Source organism: Neoarius graeffei, chromosome 18, assembly GCF_027579695.1.
Source record: "Neoarius graeffei isolate fNeoGra1 chromosome 18, fNeoGra1.pri, whole genome shotgun sequence".
Taxonomy (NCBI): Eukaryota; Metazoa; Chordata; class Actinopteri; order Siluriformes; family Ariidae; genus Neoarius; species Neoarius graeffei.
In genome coordinates this window covers 38866331-38886652 of record NC_083586.1, presented here as the reverse complement: position 1 = coordinate 38886652, position 20322 = coordinate 38866331, and the positions used below count along the sequence as shown (strand labels likewise).

The 20322-nt window shown below is 42.1% G+C and overlaps 1 long non-coding RNA gene across 2 annotated transcripts in view; it reads right to left on the bottom strand.

Annotated features, from left to right (window-relative positions):
• Window positions 1-13220, bottom strand: part of LOC132866183 (uncharacterized) — a 35607-nt gene extending 22387 nt beyond the window's left edge. For both annotated transcript variants that reach the window (XR_009650547.1, XR_009650548.1), the window contains exons 1-3: window positions 13110-13220; window positions 5048-5196; window positions 4685-4903 (exon numbers count right to left, since the gene is read on the bottom strand). This is a non-coding gene — a long non-coding RNA (uncharacterized LOC132866183). The remainder of the gene's footprint in view (window positions 1-4684; window positions 4904-5047; window positions 5197-13109) is intronic.
• Between the last annotated feature and the right edge of the window lie 7102 nt (window positions 13221-20322).

The window sequence follows — 20322 nt, the reverse complement described above, 5'->3', positions numbered from 1 at the left end:
AATTGTGTTAGTGGTGTTGTTAATGCATGCATGCAAACACATTATTCCTAATTGTGGATGATAGTGGAAGAGTTACCGTGCATAATTTATCACTTCTTATTCATGATGTGCATCCCATTTAGGATTTATATATTTATATTATACAATGTCTTGCAAAAGTATTCATTCCCCTTGGTGTTTGTCCTGTTTTGTCACATTACAAGCTGGAATTAAAATGGATTTTTGGGGAGTTAGCCCGATTTGATTTATACACCATGCCTCCCACTTTAAAGGTGATTTTGTTTTTAAATTGTAACACAAAAAATAATTAAGAAGGGGGAAAAAACAGAAATCTGGAGTGTGCATAGGTATTCACCCCCTTTAATATGAAACCCCTAAAAAGAGCTGGTCCAACCAATTCACTTGAGTTACATAATTAGTTGATTAAGATCCACCTGTGTGCAATCAAAATGTCACATGATCTCTGTATAAATCAACCTGTTCTAGAAGGACCCTGACTTTGCAACACTACTAACCAAGCAACATGAAAACCAAGCAGCACTCCAAACAGATCAGAGACAAAGTTGTGGAGAAGTATGGATCAGGGTTGGGTTATAAAAAAAAAAAAAAAATCCCAAACTTTGAATATCCCAGGGAGCACCATTAAATCCATTATAGCAAAATGAAAAGAATATGGCACCACGACAAACCTGACAAGAGAAGGCCGCCCACCAAAACTCACAGATCGGGCAAGGAGGGCATTAATCAGAGATGCAACAAAGACACCAATGATAACACTGAAGGAGCTGCAAAGATCCACAGCAGAGATGGGAGTATCTCTCCATAGGACTATTTTAAGCCATACACTCCACAGAGCAGGGCTTTATGGAAGAGTGCCAGAAAAAAAAAAGTCACTGCTTAAAGAACAAAAAAAAAAAAAAAAAAACACATTTGGAGTTTGCCCAACAGCATGTGGAAGACTCCCCAAACACATGGAAGAAGATTCTCTGGTCAAATGAGACTAAAAGAGATCTTTTTGGCCTTCATGGGAAATGCCATGTATGGCGCAAACCCAACACCCTGAGAACACCATTCCTACAGTGAAGCATGGTGGTGGCAGCATCATGCTGTGGGGATATTTTTCATCTGCAGGGACAAGAAAGCTGGTCAGGACTGAAGGAAAGATGGATGGCACTAAATACAGGGCAATTCTGGAGGAAAACCTGTTTGAATCAGCCAGAGGTTTGAAACTGGAATGAAGGTTCACATTCCAGCAGGACAATGACCCTAAATATACTGCTAAAGCTACACTGGAGAGGTTTAAAGGGAAACATTTAAATGTCTTGGTATGGCCTAATCATAGCCCAGACCTCAATTTAATCGAGAATCTGTGGCATAACTTGAAGATTGCTGTACACCAACGCAACCCACCTAACTTGGAGTTGGAGCAGTTTTGCCTTGAGGAATGGGCACAAATCCCAGTGGATAGATGTGCTAAGCTAATAGAGACATACCCTAAGAGACTTGCAGCTGTAATTGCAGCATAAGGTGGCTCTACAAAGTATTGACTTTGGAGAGTGAATACCTATACATACTAGAGATTTCTGTTTTTTCATTTTAATTATTGTTTGTGTCACAATTAAAAAAAATTTGCACCATTCAAGTGGTAGGCATGTTGTGTAAATCAACTGGTGCTAACCCTCCAAAAATACATTTTAATTCCAGCTTGTAATGCAACAAAACAGGACAAACACCAAGGGGGATGAATACTTTTGCAAGACACCGTTTTAATATAGACTGCTTAAGTATGCTATGTTTTCTATGTGTCTTATATATAAAGGCACATCATCTTAGTATTGTACTGTGTAGTTGTACAGTATGTAAAATTTGTTTATACAATATAGCATTGCTGAATTCTCAAATGTGAAGGTGGATATTAAATAAGGAATAACACAACAGACCATAAAAATAATGCTGCTCCCGAGGCAGAAGCAGAATTGTTTTACCAGAGACAGGGTGTGCTTACAACTGGGGCGGTATGGTAGTGCAGTGGTTAGCAGTACTGCCTCACAGCAAGAAGGTTCTGGGTTTGATCTTCATGGCCGACAGGGGCCTTTCTGTGTGGAGTTTGCATGTTCTACCCGTGTCTGTATTGGTTTCTTCCCAGATTCCAAAGGCATGCAGATTAGGTAAAATACCCTACAGCCACTCGGGGTGCACAAAGTGTGGTAAAGGTTTCTGTATTGTATGTTACATCTATGGAAGGATGCTTGAGGTAAGTAAGTTTCTTGTTTTGTTTTTTTTTATGCGTCATGCATTAATAAATGAAAAATATGCTTCATGTCGGGATTGGTCTGGTCCACACCACCCTGGCATGGATTGTTTTTGTACAGTACAGTCAATCATGTGGTATTCTGTTACAAACTATCCTGTACTATTTCATCTCATGTTTATGCAAATTTGCAGTCATGAGAACCCCTTTTTTTGTCTTGGTTTGTGAATATCTTTGTTTTGTTTATTATCTTGCTCTTTTGTTTACATATTTGAACATGAGAACTCCTTTTGTTGTTTTGTGAATGCCTTTTTGTTTTATTTTGTTTTGAGGCAGAATGCATTTTTTGTTTTTTGGGGTTTTTTTTGGGGGGGGGACAGTTTCCTTTTATGTTGTTGCTACTTTGGGAATGCCTTTTGTTTTGTAGTGTGTTTTTTTAACAAATGCCATGTTTTGTTTTGGGAATGCCTTTTTGTTTTACAAGCACCTTGTTTTGTTTGTTTTGGGAATACTTTTTTTTCATTTGTTTTGTAAATGGCTTTTTGTTTGGTTTGGTTCTTGGGGAATGGATTTTTGTTGTCTTTTAGGAATGCCTACTTTTGTTGTTAAGTGCACGGTATTTGGCGGATGTATGTGCAGAAGTGATGTTTATTTACAGTGAAAAACACACGCAGGCAAACAGTCCAAATCGGCAGGCAAAATCCAAAATGTAAAACAAGCAAAGGGTCAGGCGAGGCGCAAACAGGATATCACAGGCAACGAGAAAACAGAAACAAGGAACAGGTACAGGAATCAGGAAACCAGGAAATTAAACACCGTTAACAAGGCTCAGTAATGCATACTGACATAGCGTAATACTTCGCACCGATAGTGCATCTAAACAGTCTTTATATAGGTCCACATATAGCTCCTTAACTATGTTCAGGTGTGCGTCGTTAACGGCGTGCGTGCAAGAGTCTGCTCAACGTGCGCAGCCCGGGGTGCGCCTAAGAGTTCTTCAGGTGCACGTGCCACAGCGCACAGGACTGACAGTTGTGTTGTGATTTGTTTTGGAAATGCATTTTCAGACATATCAACAAATATTAGTAGATCGCTGATATTAAAATATTAGTGAATATAAATGCATTTATGTTATTGTACATGATATAAAGCCTGGCCAAAGCTGAAATATGCATGATGCAGTGATGGGTTTTTTTGTTACATATGCATGATGGCATAAGTTCTTTCCTCTCTATCTCTCCCTTTTTGTCTCATCAAATGGGAGTTGTTTTCTCTCGTCTGTATGCGCAGTCTGCAGTAAAATCTTTCAAGCTGTTGGCAGTGGAGCGTTGAGAGTAGACAGTCGCACTCAACCAAAACAGTTCAAGGCCATTATAAGATCTCTGTAACTCAACAGAGAAGATCCGTGGCTTGTTCTAAATAAACAGCAGGCTCTGAGAATTTATACACCTCTCAATGGTGTAGAAAAGATTGTATTGTTGATTTAAACCCAGAGCAATACTCGACATATGAAAAAAGATCATTTTGATATGGGATGGCATTCAATACTGCTTGATTTTACTGAGTACTTACTAATTCACTTGGGTTTTTTTTTCTTTTCTTCAGATAAAAACTTGCACAAAGCATTGAACTGTTTTTAGAAATAGACTATTCCTAGACTGACTGCAAATGATCAGAGGATTGCACACCTACAGGGACAGTTCTCTGGATAAGGCTTAAGCTTAGTCAGGTACTAATATATCCTTTTAATCCAGACGGAAATTTTCTTCATCCTCAATTAATTCAACTAATACCACAGTGTTGATGAATTCTCCTTGGTCAGAAGGTATCGATTAGTTTTGTATGGCATTAGTTCCACCTGCAAGGTTTCTATTAATATGCTCCATCAAATATGTTTGTTTCTACAGTAACAACTCACATAGGGACTTCTTTAGTGGCCACAAAATCCATAGCTGACATGGAGATGTTTTGTAAAGGGGACGTATTATGAAAAACTCACTTTTTTGACGCTTGTAAACAAACACTTGGGTATCTGGAGTGCCTACCAACCCATAAACTCTGAAATAAGACACCCCAGCCTGTTTCTTTTGGGTTACCTATAGATGACTTGCAACCACGTGATCAAAATGTGCTACATCATGAGCGTCCGCCATCATGGTGGATATACAAAGCAACTAGGATGGCAGCCGCTGAAAGCGTGTCTGTAAACAATGCTAAATTTTCTCAGTATTACCACAATTTGAACGGTCAAGCAAAGACTCGATACAAAGAGAAGATAGATGTGTGGTTTTGACGAATATTATTTTAAAAAGTCGGATTTTTCTGAGGATAAGACGCTTTAACTGACCATCGAGTCCCCAGATCAGTTCAGAAATCTTAAATTTATGTAAGTTTCGAAATAATATTACTTTGTTTCAGTCAAAATTAGCTGACCTGGTATTAATTTCTCAGCTTCAACCGTGGTGTCTTGGAACTCCACAGGTGAGCTACCACATGCAGCTTCCGCAAATTCGGCTGTCTTCCTCCTCCTTTGAGCTCTTTGGTGTCGTTCAGCTGCCGAAGAATCAAGTCTGACCTTGGACGAAACGTAGCCCATTTTCTGAGTGGGTGCCCAGTCTGGATTGTTTCTATCGTATAATTTTGCTGGCATTCCTAGAAGTAAAATGGTAATGCACGTGTTAAAATTAACAATGACCGAGTGAACCACAACAAGAGAATACTCATTTTATAGCAAAATTCTACCAACATGAAATAAAATTCTTCCACGATATTATCGAGAAAGCTTTTGAATCTCACCTGAGATAAAATAATTACTGCAAACACGAGCTGTTTTGGTTTTAGCCTCTATTAGATCATCCCTGCCAATGTTGTTCAGCTGTGCTCATCTCCTCTCCATACTAAGCCTCAGAGTTTCCTCACCCTCTTTCCGAATCATGGACAGAATTCTAAAAAATCAGAACGTGCCACGGTCATGAGTACTGTTGTGACCACAACTGTCAAGTTCTTCTGAGTTTTGTTTTAACCATCAGCTCCTCCCCAAACTTGAAAATGGCCTGATCCACCCATGATGGTGCAAAGGAACAACTCTTTGCCTCCAGTTCTTGTTTATCTTTCTTTATTTTGAAACAAGATGACTGATCATTTCAGTTTAATAGGTTGATAACCTAAACACAATATAGACTTCATAATATTATTTCACATGCATTCAACCTAGATAGTAATTTTTAATCAATTAAATGGACTTTTCAGAATGGAATTCAGATTATATGCATAAATTAAACTTTGTTTAAATTATATAAATGTGAATATAAATGTTCATAAAAAAAAAAAAGATCGTTAATTAAGTGTCCATCCATACGCGATTCATACCAGTTGCATCTTCAGTGTGGATCGCACTGATGGTCTTTTCTCCGCCGTCTGCCAGTAGTGATTTGCTCGGTTGTCAAAACTTTTATCACTTCGCCTCGGCCACGGTGCGTCGTCATAAGTAGCCCGAGTAGAAACGAACTAGCGAAACTTTAGTTCCACTATTTTGGTTCCACCTTTTTTTTTTTTATTCTCATTTTATTCTTGTTTTGACGCAACACCTCCCACTTGAGCTCCTGGTTGTTAACCCAAGGAGGTCACCTCAGTCTTCTATTCGTGGTTGGTTAGGCAGAGTTGGATTTGCCTCTGGTTGTTCTGCTTGATTTCCAGCTGTTGTTTTACTGTTGACTTGCTCCTCCACACGCAGCAAAACAACCAGGTGTCTAACATCTCTGTGTAGGCTTGTGGCAGGAATTTTTGTTTGGGACCTCTTTGTCTTATCCTTTCCAAGAGGTTGTACAGATGAGACAGGGTTGCTTCGGAAAGTCCTCACTTCCACATCTCTCACAATGCCTTTCTTGTCCATGTTGACACCAACAACTCTGGCAAGTCTATATTGACCTCTTAAGGCATTTTGGTCTGCCACCCACACATCATCTCCAACAGCTACATTTCACTGTTTTGTGTGCCATTTACTCCTTACAAAGACATTAGGTCCAGCTAACTGACTCCATTTCCTCCAGAATTTGTTTACTTCTGTTTGGATTGCTCAACCTTTTGTAAGGGTATTTTTCAAACTCAAAGCTTCCTGGGTCACCTTTAGGGCCGGTCCTTCCCAGCAGCAGAGAATTTGGGCTGATATAATCAATGCAGTCCTCTCGGCTCTGAGTCCGGGCATCTATGGGCCTTTTGTTGGCAAGAGTAGCAGCCATGTACAGGAAGGTTTGAAATTCTCCCCATGTAAAACCTCCATCTTATCCTAGGTTATGCAAGGCTCTTTTCACTGTTCGTACAGCTGCTTCAGCAGCTCCATTCCTGTGAGGCGAGTCTGCTGGATGTATTTTCCAGGTCCATTCAGTCCCTTGTTTGGCCGCCTCATTCTCAAGGCCTGACTTCTCCACTTGGTCCAAGAAAAGGTAGAGCTCCTTGAGGGCAGGTCTGGCTCCCACAAAGTTCTTCCCAGCATCTGACCATAGCTTTGTTGGATGTCCTCTCAAATGCTGTGAATCTTTTGTAAGCCAGTAGGAATTCTTCAGCTGACTGGTCACTAACAATGTCTGCATGTACAGCTCTGGATGCCATGCAGCAGAAGACAATTCCCCACACTTTGAGCTTTACTTCCTTCCTTACTTCATCCTTTACCTCATATGGTCCAAATAGATCCACTGTTGTGAACTGGAATGGTCTGGCTGGATTTGTCCACTCTGGTGGAAGGTCACCCATTATTTGCTGACACCTTATTGGTCTGGCCTTTCTGCATGTTATACAGCTGTCAACAACCTTTTTAGCCAGTTTCCATCCTTTTACCACCCAGGCTTTCTTTCTCATCCGTAAGAGTGCACTTGCATGGTTTGTGTTGTGGGCTTCTAGAGCAAGGAGGGTGGCTATCCATGCATCATATGGTAGGATGGGTACTGCAGCATTTTCCTCCTCAAAAGTTGGATTCTTCCTACACATACCAGTAGTCCATTTTCCCCTTCCCTATAAACAGCAAGTCTGCTGACAGTAGTATCTGGAAAGGTTATGCCATCTTGAGCAGCAAGGAAGAGATCTCTGAGCACATCCTCCAGCAGTGAGAATAGCTCTCTTTGCTTTGGACTTTGTTTTCTAGTGAAGAAATCTCCTCCCACTTTGGTTCGTTTGAGGTCTTTGCAACCAGCATCTTCCACTTTGTAATTGCTCTCCATACCCAGGCAGTTACTCTTACTAGCTTGGTTAAACTGCTGAACTTCCTCTGGTCAATCAGCTTTCCAACTGCAGAACCTGCTGGTCACCTTTTGACTGGAATCATGGGTTCTTTATTGCAAGGGATGTTTTGTGGGACATCACATAGGCCTCTTCTCACCTGAGCTTGGGTCAGTAATTGCTGAGAAAGATTTTCTCTGAATTTTATCTATGCCCTCTTTGGCGTTTGCAGTAACTTCTTTGGCTGACTTTGTTGGCCACTCTTCCACAGGTTGATTCATAAAAATCTGGTCCATTCTGCCACATGGAATTTTCATTCAGGTCCTCCGGAGTTGCTCCTCTTGTTATGATGTCTGCAATGTTCAGGTGCCCTGGTATCCACAACCAGTCCTCAACAGATCCAACTTTCTGGATTTCACCAACTCTGTTTGCAAAGAAGGTCTGGTATCCATAGCTGTCCCGCTGGATAGCTCCTAATACAGTTTGGCTGTCCAGCAGGTGGAGCCAACGTTCAATCTCCATCCGACTGTGTTTTTCAATGCATCTCCTCAGCCGTACCGCAAAGACTGCACCACAGATTTCAGCTTTGACTGGTCCTCCTTTCTGATCCAGTGGTGTTAGTTTTGCCTTGGACTCAACTAGGCTGACTTGAACACCCTGCTCTGTCTCCCACCTGAGGTACACCACAGCTCCATAGCTCTTGTCACTTCCATCAGAAAATGTTATTCCCATAGGTTTTCCAATCCAGTCAACTGGTGTGAGGCTTCTGTGGAAGGTGAGCTGGCTAAGGTGAATAGATTCTTGAAACAGTTGGATGGCTTCCTTCCTGAGTCTGTCAGAGAGGGGTTTATCCCAAGTTTCTTGGGTCAGGCTTCTGTCCTCAGTCTCCTGAAATGCTTTTCTGACCAGTATGGCACCCTTTTGTTTAGCAAGTGTGACAAAACCTATTGAGTCATAAAGGCTAGCTACTTGGCTCAGTAGCTCTCTTCTAGTCAGGGGGTTAGGAGTTTTTTCTTCCACCTCTCCTTCAAGCAGGTTTTGGCCCATTCTCACTTTCTTTTTCCTTTTTGAGAAATTGATTGAAGTCATTGGATAGAGTTTGTCCTCTTCAAGTAACCAACTCCCAGGGCCTTACTGTCTCCTTCCTTCATTTGATTAGGGAGAATGAGGACTCTCTCTGTCAACACTCCTGTTTCACCTATCACATCCTCCTGCCTCCCACTTTGGCCTGGCCAGACCCATGGTTTGAGGAGGAAACCGCCAGCTGTTAGGATCTCCCCAACTCCACTAATGATCTCATCTAGCCTTTTTAGGTCATTGTGGGATATTAAGAGGTCATCTATGTAGGTATCCTCTTCTAAGATTCTATGCTCCTCCTCCAGGTGTGTGAACATTGGCAGCTTTGCCATCTCCCTCATGGCCAGCTGTGCAATGCATCCTGCTCATCGATCATTGATGTTGACCCTGGCGATAGCATGCTCCTCGATTTCCATGTCCTGAGAGTCTCTCCAGAGAAATCTGTGGAGGTACATCTCCAGGTCTTCTAACCACAAAGAATTGTACATTTTCTTGGTATCACCTAGGGCTGCATGCACACCTTTCCAGAATCTAAGCAGAACTGCACGGATTGGATTAAGTACATCAGGCCCCTTGAGCAGGATGTCATTCGTGCTGAGGCCCTTAAATTTCTGGCTGCTGTTCCATACAAGACGTACAGGAGTTGTGACAGAGAGTGGGTTTGGCGCCACCAGGTGGCTTACATACCATACAGGTCCTTTCCAGTTGCTGACAATCTCCTTGCTGAGTTTTATGGCTGCTTTCCTTTCCACCATCTCATGAACTTGAGCAGTGTATGCTGCCTGCCATTCAGGTTCCTTTCTGAGTTGCTTTTCCATCCTCAAAAAGGTGGCCTCAACCCCACTCCTGTTATTGGGCAGAGAAGATGGATCTTCAATCCATGGGTATTTTGTGTCCCAGTGTGGCTGATCACTGTGGGCATCTGCCTTTACATAGGTCAGACCTTTCTTTGTTATTTCAAGCTCTCTTCACTCAGTGACATCTCCTTGCCTCCCGACTGACAATTTCCACACCGGCATCCCCCACACTTTGGTTCACAAGCTGCTCCAATGCGGTCCCATTTCCACCAGTCAAGGAACTCTTTGCCAGCACCCGCCCTTCCAGTTTTAGCTCTGGCCTCCTGGAATTCAGTTACCTCTTCATATTTTGTCACGCTGGCTCTCATGGATCTGGCAAAGTGTGCCTCAGACCTATATGCTGCCATGTCGACTTCCTCAAAGAGATCTGGATGTGCTCCACCAACAGTCTTTCCAAGAGGGCTCTCCCACAAGACAAGATCTCCAACAACTTTTACTCTTTGTGAAGTGAGTCTTCCTTCTCTGTGACTGATAAGCAGTTCAATGCTTTCTGGTCTTCTTAGCTCTTCCAGTTCAGCTTCAGAAAAGAATTTCTGGAGTTGCTCAAGTTTGAATGGCTTGGTTTACTTTGGCTATTTCTTTTAAGCCATACCGGTAACAGATCAGTTCATGCACTCTGTCCCTCTGGATGTCTTCACTCGCACTTTATGATATCTTCTAGTTTTGACCTTCATAGCCATCCCCCCAACTCTGTGGACAACTAAGGTAATCTTTTCACTCCACAGATTCAAACTTTTGGCAGCTCTATGGGTGATGTAGTTGGTGTCTGATGCCAAGTCAATTAGTGTTCCAATTTTCTGTCCTGCATTTGTGGTTACCTCCAACAGCATCAATATAACTGACAGCTCTTTCAGTCCACTTGATCCCATCACTCTAGGCTCATTCTCCTCAACATAGTTTTCTTTTGCAGTGATGTTGGTGTTGGTGAAAGCTTTCTTAAACTTTTCTGCCATGTCTGGTGAGAGCTCGGACACAAACTTCTCTTGTTCCTCTGTCAGTTTGTGCCCTTTCATCCTGCATTTTCCTCCCTTTTCTGCCTCACCTCTTCTGAAGTCTCCCTTTAGGCAAAGAAAGAAATGGTGGTCTGAGGAGTTCCCCTTCTTACAGTTTCTGTTTTTACACAAGTGTCTTTACAGTCATTATCCTCTCCATGACACCCCAAGCACTTTTTGCATGCTCCCAACTTTTCCACAGCACTCATCTTTTCACCAGGTGTCAATTCCTTGAACCGTTTGCAGAAGATTGTCTTTATGCCTTTCATCTCCACAAACAACACATCCTCCATCTTTCCTTGTAGACTTTGTAGATGTATACTTTGTCATATCTTCTCTCTGGCTTCTCACTTACCCCAAGTTCCTCTAATGTTTCTAGAATCTCCTCTTGAGTCTTCAGGAACTTAAGGAGGCTGTCGAAGTAATTATCAGGTGCAACACCATTGCTGGGGTTAACCATCTAGACAAGCCAGTCTCTCTTCACAAGGTCAAGAAGTTTACTCTCTACTGACTTGATCACGAGTGGATTTTTGATGGCTCCTGTGTTGCCAAGCTCTGTTAGGTCATCAAGGGCTTTTTTCTACAGTCTGTATTAAATCGATTACTTTCCTTGGCTGGTTTGCCTTTAATGTAGGAAGCTTATCTAGTTCTTCAATTATCTCCAAGGTAACTGTGGATTTATTTCCATATCTGTTCTCCAAAACTCTGAACATGTCATCAGCTGTGTTGTATGTAGACAGGTGAAGGTCTCTCAGGATTCTCTTATCTATGCTGTCCAAGAGTTGACTCTTCTTCACCTCTACTGAGCCAGTTGGTTCTCCCTGCTTTTGTAGACTCTCCCAGTCTTTCTTCCATCGATGAAATTCTCTTTTACAACCTCTGAATTTGGGCAAACTCATTGGCTTTATCCTCACAATTGGCTGTGCAGCTGGGGATATCTGGAGCCTCTCAGCATTAATTCCATCTGCAAGTTTTTGTGCTGTAAGAAATTCTGCTCTACTCACATCAAGCTTGTTGTTGAGTATTTTGAGGTCCTTTACTCTGCCTTCCAGATTATCCTTCTATGCTGCTGAAACCCACTTCTCCCATGCTGCAAGGTTTGTGATTGCATCCTCAGTCAGATTTTTCATAACAGTCACCTGCAGCTCAAACCCATCCCAGTTCACAGCAGAAACCGGTGTCGCTGCAGCTCCATCACAGACTCTCTCTCCTTCCTGAATTTCCGTTTCCAGCTCATCTTGTCCATACCTAGACCACAGGTTAGCCTGGATTATTTCTCTGACCTCCTCCACTCTTGTCTCACAGTCGTGAATTTTTTTTTCCAGGTCAGCCTGCTGTTGCTTATCAAGTTCAACTTCTTCACCGTCAGTTGTACCAGCTTCAATGTCTGCCAGTAGACCAACCCTGTATTCTTCATTTGCATCACCGACATTCCTGATTCAGCTGTGAGCTTTTTGAACTCCTCTTGTAGTTCACTCCGAATCATTTTTGCTGCTCCTCTGCTCAGGAAGTTAGCTTGCTTGGTGAAAGCACTTTTAGCCAAAGTCCTTTCATGCTTCAGCTGCTTCACTGTTTTCCCCAAGAGCTTCACTGCCATTTTAAGAAGGATTGAGATACCTGCGACAACAGCTTTCCTAACTTCAGGCCCTTAATCCTCTTGTCTTAACTGTTACGCTGGTTACCTCTGGTTATCAACTGTGAAGTTCTTCTGAGTTCTGTTTTAAAGGGCATATCATGGATAAATTCAGGAGCAAGATCAATGTAATTCTCCTATTTTATATTAAACTTTGGTCAAATATCTGTAACATTCTGCATTCTCGGCAATTTTTTTACCTTGTGCAATACCAGAAAAATTCAGTTGAAATCAAGCCATTTGAGGCGAATTGGTCCGCCTCTGAAAAAACTTTGCATTTGAATTTCCCGGGAAACATTGATTTTCGTGACGTCATCTGCGGGACACTTCCCTCTAAATCCTATGTCAGCGTTGGTTTGTTTATGAGAAAACGACCTGGTGGTTTTCTGCAAATTTCTTCAACGTTATCACGTAATTATTAAAATGGTTAACAGATGTATCGTAGGAGGGTGTAGCAACACCGATCTTGATGGGATTAGTGCTCATCGTTTTCCAAAAGACCGGACAACGAGAGAGAAATGGGAGCACTTGGTCTACACAGGCTGTGCACTGAAACTGCGCAAAGTTCTCGCAGCCTGCTGGCGCTTCCGCAGGTAACGTCACGAATCTGGCTCCAGACTCCCTTGGGATTTTTCCAGATGCGTTTTGTTATTTTATTTTTTTTCTGCTGTAGACAGATGGCCTTGTGCAAAATTACCCTTCTGGATGAGAGTGTAAAAGGACATTCTTTCATATAAAAAAAAAAACAAAATTGGTCTAGATTAGAATATGCACTTTAACCATCAGCTCCTGCCCAAACTTGAAAACAGCCTGATCCACCCATGATGGTGCAAAGGAACAACTCTTTGCCTCCAGTTCTCGTTTATCTTTCTTTATTTTGAAACAAGATGACTGATCACTTCAGCTTAATAGGTTGATAACCTAAACACAGTATAGACTTCATAATATTATTTCACATGCATTCAACTTAGACAGTAATTTTTAATCAATTAAACGGACTATTCAGAACGGAATTCAGATTATATGCATAAATTAAACTTTGTTTAAATTATATAAATGTTCAGTGTCCGTCCATACACGATTCATACCAGTTGCATCTTCAGAGTGGATCGCACTGATGATCTTTCCTCCGCCGTCTGCCAGCAGAGTGATTTACTTGGTTGTCAAAACTTCTATCACTTCGTCTCGGCCGCGGTGCGTCGTCATAAGCAGTCCGAGTAGAAACGAACTAGCGAAACTTTAGTTCCGCTATTTTGGTTCCGCATTATTTTTTTAATTTTTTTGAGTCTCATTTTATTCTTGTTTTGACGCAACAACAACCATATACAGCACAAAGATATAGCATAGCTAAAAGAATGCTTAAAGCAGTGGAAAAACAAAGAGTTGTGCACACGTGACTATGTTTTGTATGGAATGTCACTTGACCCCGCATTTGTATATCCACCAACATGGCCGACATCCTCATCTCATCATCTCTAACCGCTTTATCCTGTTCTACAGGGTCGCAGGCAAACTGGAGCCTATCCCAGCTGACTACGGGCGAAAGGCGGAGTACACCCTGGACAAGTCGCCAGGTCATCACAGGGCTGACACATAGACACAGACAACCATTCACACTCACATTCACACCTACGGTCAATTTAGAGTCACCAGTTAACCTAACCTGCATGTCTTTGGACTGTGGGGGAAAGCGGAGCACCCGGAGGAAACCCACGCAGACACGGGGAGCACATGCAAACTCCACACAGAAAGGCCCTCGCTGGCCACGGGGCTCGAACCCAGACCTTCTTACTGTGAGGCAACAGCGCTAACCACTACACCATTGTGCCACCCTGGCTGACATCCTCTCATCTAGATATCAGGAAATATAGGTGAAGGGGGATATACAAGTGCTGACATTTTTAATACAAAGTAAAACACACATACAAACAAAACAAGACTTTTAACATGAACCGAGACAGGTAATGTACCTGAACATGGGTAACACAACAGAAGCGAAACCAAGGAACATATCATGAACATAAAACTTAAATAGAGTGCATCATAAGGCACAATGACACACAGGTGTAGATGATCAATAACATGTGACATGCAGGGGCTGATGGGTAATGTATGTGCCATCCATGGGCGTCGCCACCATTGAATGTGAAGGGGACGTGTCCCCTTCACATTTCATAATTCTTCGTTTGGAACCCCCCACATTTAACATAAAATATTAGTTCACCCAGCGCCGTTTCTATTGCTTCGTGAAATAATTCATTCCACTTGATCGATAAGAGAATACTGTACACATACCACTGAAAATCCACTCCGGGTTTTCTGGGCGTTACCTCACCGCATGCAAGTGAAGTGAATCTCAGTGCAAGCAGAGAAATTTTGGTGCAAGGTGCAGGCTGCTCGAAAGTGGAGGAGGTGACGTCAGCCCCACTGCCACCTCACAATGTCTAGCTTTTGCTAAAACCTTATTCTTTTGTTATATGCCCTCAAAATTAACCCTAGGCCACGTTAAATTAATGTTCAACTAAACAGTGAAATAAGCTTAGCCTAATGGGGTATTCTTGGTTGATGATGAATTGTTTGCAGTATTTGCTCCCTCCCCAGACACAATGGACATAAGGAAATTCTTTACAAAGAAGCGGAAAGTAAGTCAAAATTTCCCCACAGGACAGTTTTGTTTTGTTTTTTTGTCCCAATGGAAATGTTAGTCCAGTTAGCTGGCTAGTCAATGTTAGGAGACATATCAGCTAGCTTAATGTTAGCTATCATTTAATTCAAACCCAGTAGGCCTACCTTATTGTATTATAAGACTGCATGATGCCATGTCATTTTTGTTATGAGTATCACTAAATGGGAAAAAAAGTAAAATGCACCCACTAAAGTCACTGTTGGTGGTTAACAAAATTGCACCTGTTCATTGTGTGAAGTTATTTATGTATCACCGTTGCTTGACACAGTGTGATTTTGTGTTATGAAGTTTGCATGATGCCATGTCATGCCTGTTCATTGTGTGAAATTATGAATATTCTTATTTAAAAAAAAAAAGAATATTCTTATTTTTAAACATACAGTTGAGTGTCACTATTGCTTGGCACAGTGGCATGTTGTGTTACATCTAAAACTAAATAAAAAAGGAAACACAAAATAAAAAATAAAACGCACCCATAAAGTCATTGTTGGTGATAAATTGTGTCACATTCATCTCATTATCTTAGGCAGAGCAGTGGGTTTAAAAACAGGCTGATGAATATATGGACTAGTTGAATGAGGACTTATTGTTGAGTCTCTAGTCATTGAATTAAGTGACTTTTATAGGTAAAATTAGATGTATAACAACCTGTTAAAAATACACCAGAATGCAGGAAATGGCATCTAATTAATTACAAATTTTCTGGGGGAGGACCCCCCGCCAGTGTGTCCACCCCACATTAAAAATGTTTCTGATGCCCCTGGTGCCACCTTGATGCTACCATGATACTGAGTATCACCACCCATAGTTTGAGAACTACCTTTGTGGAAATGCAGTATTTTTTTTTCACAAGTGTCAGATTCACTAACATTATGTCAACGCAAGCCAAGCATGGGAACTGCTCTGTTGTCGGCTGCACAGAGCAGCACATAATGTTACTCAACACTCAGAGTCATAGGACAGAAGAGCTGAGTGGACTGAGTTTATTTTCACAATGTCCCAGCTACAGCTGGCAAAAAAAAAAAACCTGTTTGTGGGTGCAAACCACTTTTTGTCTGACTGCTTTATCAACTTGGGCTAGTACAATGCAGGACTGGGAAAACATTATTCTTAAAAGAGGGATCAATACCAGATTAGAGATTAGATTAGATAGAACTTTATTGATCCCTTTGGGAGGGTTCCCTCAGGGAAATTAAAATTCCAGTAGCATCATTATAGGATAAACAGAGAATAGAACAGAAAAAAGAGAGAACTAATAGATAAATTAAGTCTTTAGAAAAAAAAAACTTCTAGATATATAAATTAAGTAATTACAAATACAAATATGGGGCAGCACGGTGGTGTAGTGGTTAGCGCTGTCACCTCACAGCAAGAAGGTCCAGGTTCGAGCCCCATGGCTGGCGAGGGCCTTTCTGTGCAGAGTTTGCATGTTCTCCCCGTGTCCGCGTGGGTTTCCTCCGGGTGCTTTGGTTTCCCCCACAGTCCAAAGACATGCCGGTTAGGTTAACTGGTGACTCTAAATTGACTGTAGATGTGAGTGTGAATGGTTGTCTGTGTCTATGTGTCAGTCCTGTGATGACCTGGCGACTTGTCCAGGGTGTACCCCGCCTTTCGCCCATAGTCAGCTGGGATAGGCTCCAGCTTGCCTGCAACCCTGTAGAACAGGATAAAGGGGCTAGAGATAATGAGATGAGATAATTCCATATCTGTTCCAGATGTTATTTCATAGTTTTGATGTCTTTAGTATTGTTCTACAATGTAGAATATAGTCCAAATACCGATGAGAAACCTATAAATGAGCAGGGGTGTACAAATTTTTGACTGGTAGTGTACAACCCCGATTCCAAAAAAGTTGGGACAAAGTACAAATTGTAAATAAAAACGGAATGCAATAATTTACAAATCTCAAAAACTGATATTGTATTCAAAATAGAACATAGACAACATATCAAATTTCGAAAGTGAGACATTTTGAAATTCCATGCCAAATATTGGCTCATTTGAAATTTCATGACAGCAACACATCTCAAAAAAGTTGGGACAAGGGCAATAAGAGGCTGGAAAAGTTAAAGGTACAAAAAAGGAACAGCTGGAGGACCAAATTGCAACTCATTAGGTCAACTGGCAATAGGTCATTAACATGACTGGGTATAAAAAGAGCATCTTGGAGTGGCAGTGGCTCTTAGAAGTAAAGATGGGAAGAGGATCACCAATCCCCTTAATTCTGCACCGACAAATAGTGGAGCAATATCAGAAAGGAGTTCGACAGTGTAAAATTGCAAAGAGGTTGAACATATCATCATCTACAGTGCATAATATCATCAAAAGATTCAGAGAATCTGGAAGAATCTCTGTGCATAAGAGTCAAGGCTGGAAAACAATACTGGGTGCCCCTGATCTTCGGGCCCTTAGACGGCACTGCATCACATACAGGCATGCTTCTGTATTGGAAATCACAAAATGGGCTCAGGAATATTTCCAGAGAACATTATCTGTGAACACAATTCACCGTGCCGTCCGCCGTTGCCAACTAAAACTCTATAGTTCAAAGAAGAAGCCGTATCTAAACATGATCCAGAAACGCAGACGTCTTCTCTGGGCCAAGGCTCATTTAAAATAGACTGTGGCAAAGTGGAAAACTGTTCTGTGGTCAGACGAATCAAAATTTGAAGTTCTTTATGGAAATCAGGGATGCCGTGTCATTCGGACTAAAAAGGAGAAGGACAACCCAAGTTGTTATCAGCGCTCAGTTCAGAAGCCTGCTGGTATGGGGTTGCATTAGTGCATGTGGCATGGGCAGCTTACACATCTGGAAAGACACCATCAATGCTGAAAGGTATATCCAGGTTCTAGAGCAACATATGCTCCCATCCAGACGACATCTCTTTCAGGGAAGACCTTGCATTTTCCAACATGGCAATGCCAAACCACATACTGCATCAATTACAGCATCATGGCTGCATAGAAGAAGGGTTCGGGTACTGAACTGGCCAGCCTGCAGTCCAGATCTTTCACCCATAGAAAACATTTGGTGCATCATAAAACGGAAGATACGACAAAAAAGACCTAAGACAGTTGAGCAACTAGAATCCTACATTAGACAAGAATGGGTTAACATTCCTATCCCTAAACTTGAGCAACTTGTCTCCTCAGTCCCCAGACGTTTACAGACTGTTGTAAAGAGAAAAGGGGATGTCTCACAGTAGTAAACATGGCCTTGTCCCAACTTTTTTGAGATGTGTTGTTGTCATGAAATTTAACATCACCTAATTTTTCTCTTTAAATGATACATTTTCTCAGTTTAAACATTTGATATGTCATCTATGTTCTATTCTGAATAAAATATGGAATTTTGAAACTTCCACATCATTGCATTCTGTTTTTATTTACAATTTGTACTTTGTCCCAACTTTTTTGGAATTGAGGTTGTACATATAAGGCTGAAATCCTGGCACAGAAGACACTATTAACCTCTTACATTCTCTGCAATTCCACAGATGTTGACTACCGTGCATCTGTCCTTATTTTCATGAGATGAGTAGAAAGTCTGTGATTTAAGACACGATAGTGAATAAAACTGACATCTAATATTAGCTAGTTGATTTATTTTAACATTAGCCAATTAGCTAACTTTTGCTAAGTTTATCAGTGTGGTAATTGCCTTTAAAACCGATTATTATTTCAAAATAATTCATTGTGTAGTAGGTGTGATCTTCTGATCACAAAATTTATGTTCACAATTAGTAATGCTGGAGCAAAAGTGCTATAACAAGGCTCATTTACATAATGCAAGATTAATAGAAGGGGGTTTTAGTGTTTGGAAGAGCGAACTGCAGTGCCTTCAAAGAATGCTGTGCTTTTAATCAGGAATATGCTTATCATTATTGCAAGAATGGTTCTTCTTAACTATCTGAAACAATATCAGTGATGCTAAAATCCAAGTCTTTTCTAAGCAAGCCACTTAGTAGACTTGATACACAAGTTGACTGGGTAGAATATTTACTTTTAGGCCCTCTTACTAGGGCCAGCATGGTGGAGTAGTGGTTAGCACTGTCGTCTCACAGCAAGAAGGTTCTGGGTTTGAGCCCAAGGGCCTTTCTGTGTGGAGTTTGCATGTTCCCGTGGCTGTGTGTGTTTCCTCCGGGTGCTCTGGTTTCCCCCATCTGTCCAAAGACATGCAGGTTAGGCTAAGTGGTGGCTCTAAATTTACCATAGGTGTAAATGTGAGTATGAATGGTTGTTTGTCTCTGTGTTAGCCCTGCGATAACCTGGCGACTTGTTCAGGGTGTACCCCACCTCTCACCCATAGTCAGCTGGGATAGGCTCCAGTTTGCCTGCGACCCTGTAGAACAGGATAAGAGGCTACAGATAATGGATGGATGGATGGATGGATGGATGGATGGAGGTCCTCTTACTAGGGGTGGCACGGTGGTGTAGTGGTTAGCACTGTCAACTCACAGCAAGAAGGTTCTGGGTTTGAGCCCAGTGGCTGACGGGGGTCTTTCTGTGTGGAGTTTGCATTTTCTCCCCGTGTCTGTGTGGGTTTCCTCCGGGTGCTCTGGTTTCCCCTACAGTCCAAAGACATACAGGTTAGGCTAATTGGTGGCTCTAAATTGACCATAGGTGTGAATGTGAGTGTGAATGGTTGTTTGTCTCTATTGGCCCTTTTCCACTACCCTTTTTCAGCTCACTTCAGCTCGCTTCAGCTCACTTCAGCCCGACACGGCTTGCGTTTCGACTACCAAAGAACAGCACGACTCAGCTCGCTTCAACCCTGCTTAGCCCCTAAAACTCGCACCGTTTTGGAGTGGGGCTGAAGCGAGCCAAAGCGAGCCGAGTGAGGCTGGGGGCGTGAGCAGACACTCCCCTGTGCACTGATTGGTGAGGAGGAGTGTCCTCACATGCCCACACACGCCCCGCGAGCACACTGGGATCTGTAAACACCATAAACCCGGAAGAAGAAGAATTACGAATTACGAGAATTTCTGAAGCCTTATGCGCCTTGCCTCATCTATACGCTCTTGCCAGTATCTGTTGGCGTTGTCGGTGACAACAAGCCACAGAACCAAGACCAGCAACACTAACGACTCCATGTCCTCCATGTTTATTGTTTACTATTCGGGTCGTGAGACTACCGCTTAAAAGCTCACTGATGTCACTGTTTGCGCTGTTTAACGACATCATGTGACGTCCACCCACTTTCGCTAACTCCACCCAATGTGTCCACCCACTTCCGTTCAGCACGGTTCAGCGCGGTTGTAGTCGAAATGCAACTCCAACAGCCCCGCTCAGCTCGACTCAGCCCAACTCAGCATGGCACGGCTCAGCCCGACTCAGCCGCGTTTGTAGTGGAAAAGCGGCATATGTGTCAGCCATGTGATGATCTGGTGACTTGTCCAGGGTGTACCCCACCTCTCACCCATAGTCAGTTGGGATAAGTTCCAACTTGCCCATGACCCTGCACAAGATAAGTGGCTAGGATAATGGATGGATGGAGGTACTCTCACTATTTAGATTCATGTTCTTCCATAATAACCACATTGAATAATAAAGGTAACGTCACCGTAGTGAGTCCATAAAAGAGGTAATAAAGATAAATGCCCTTATCTGAAATT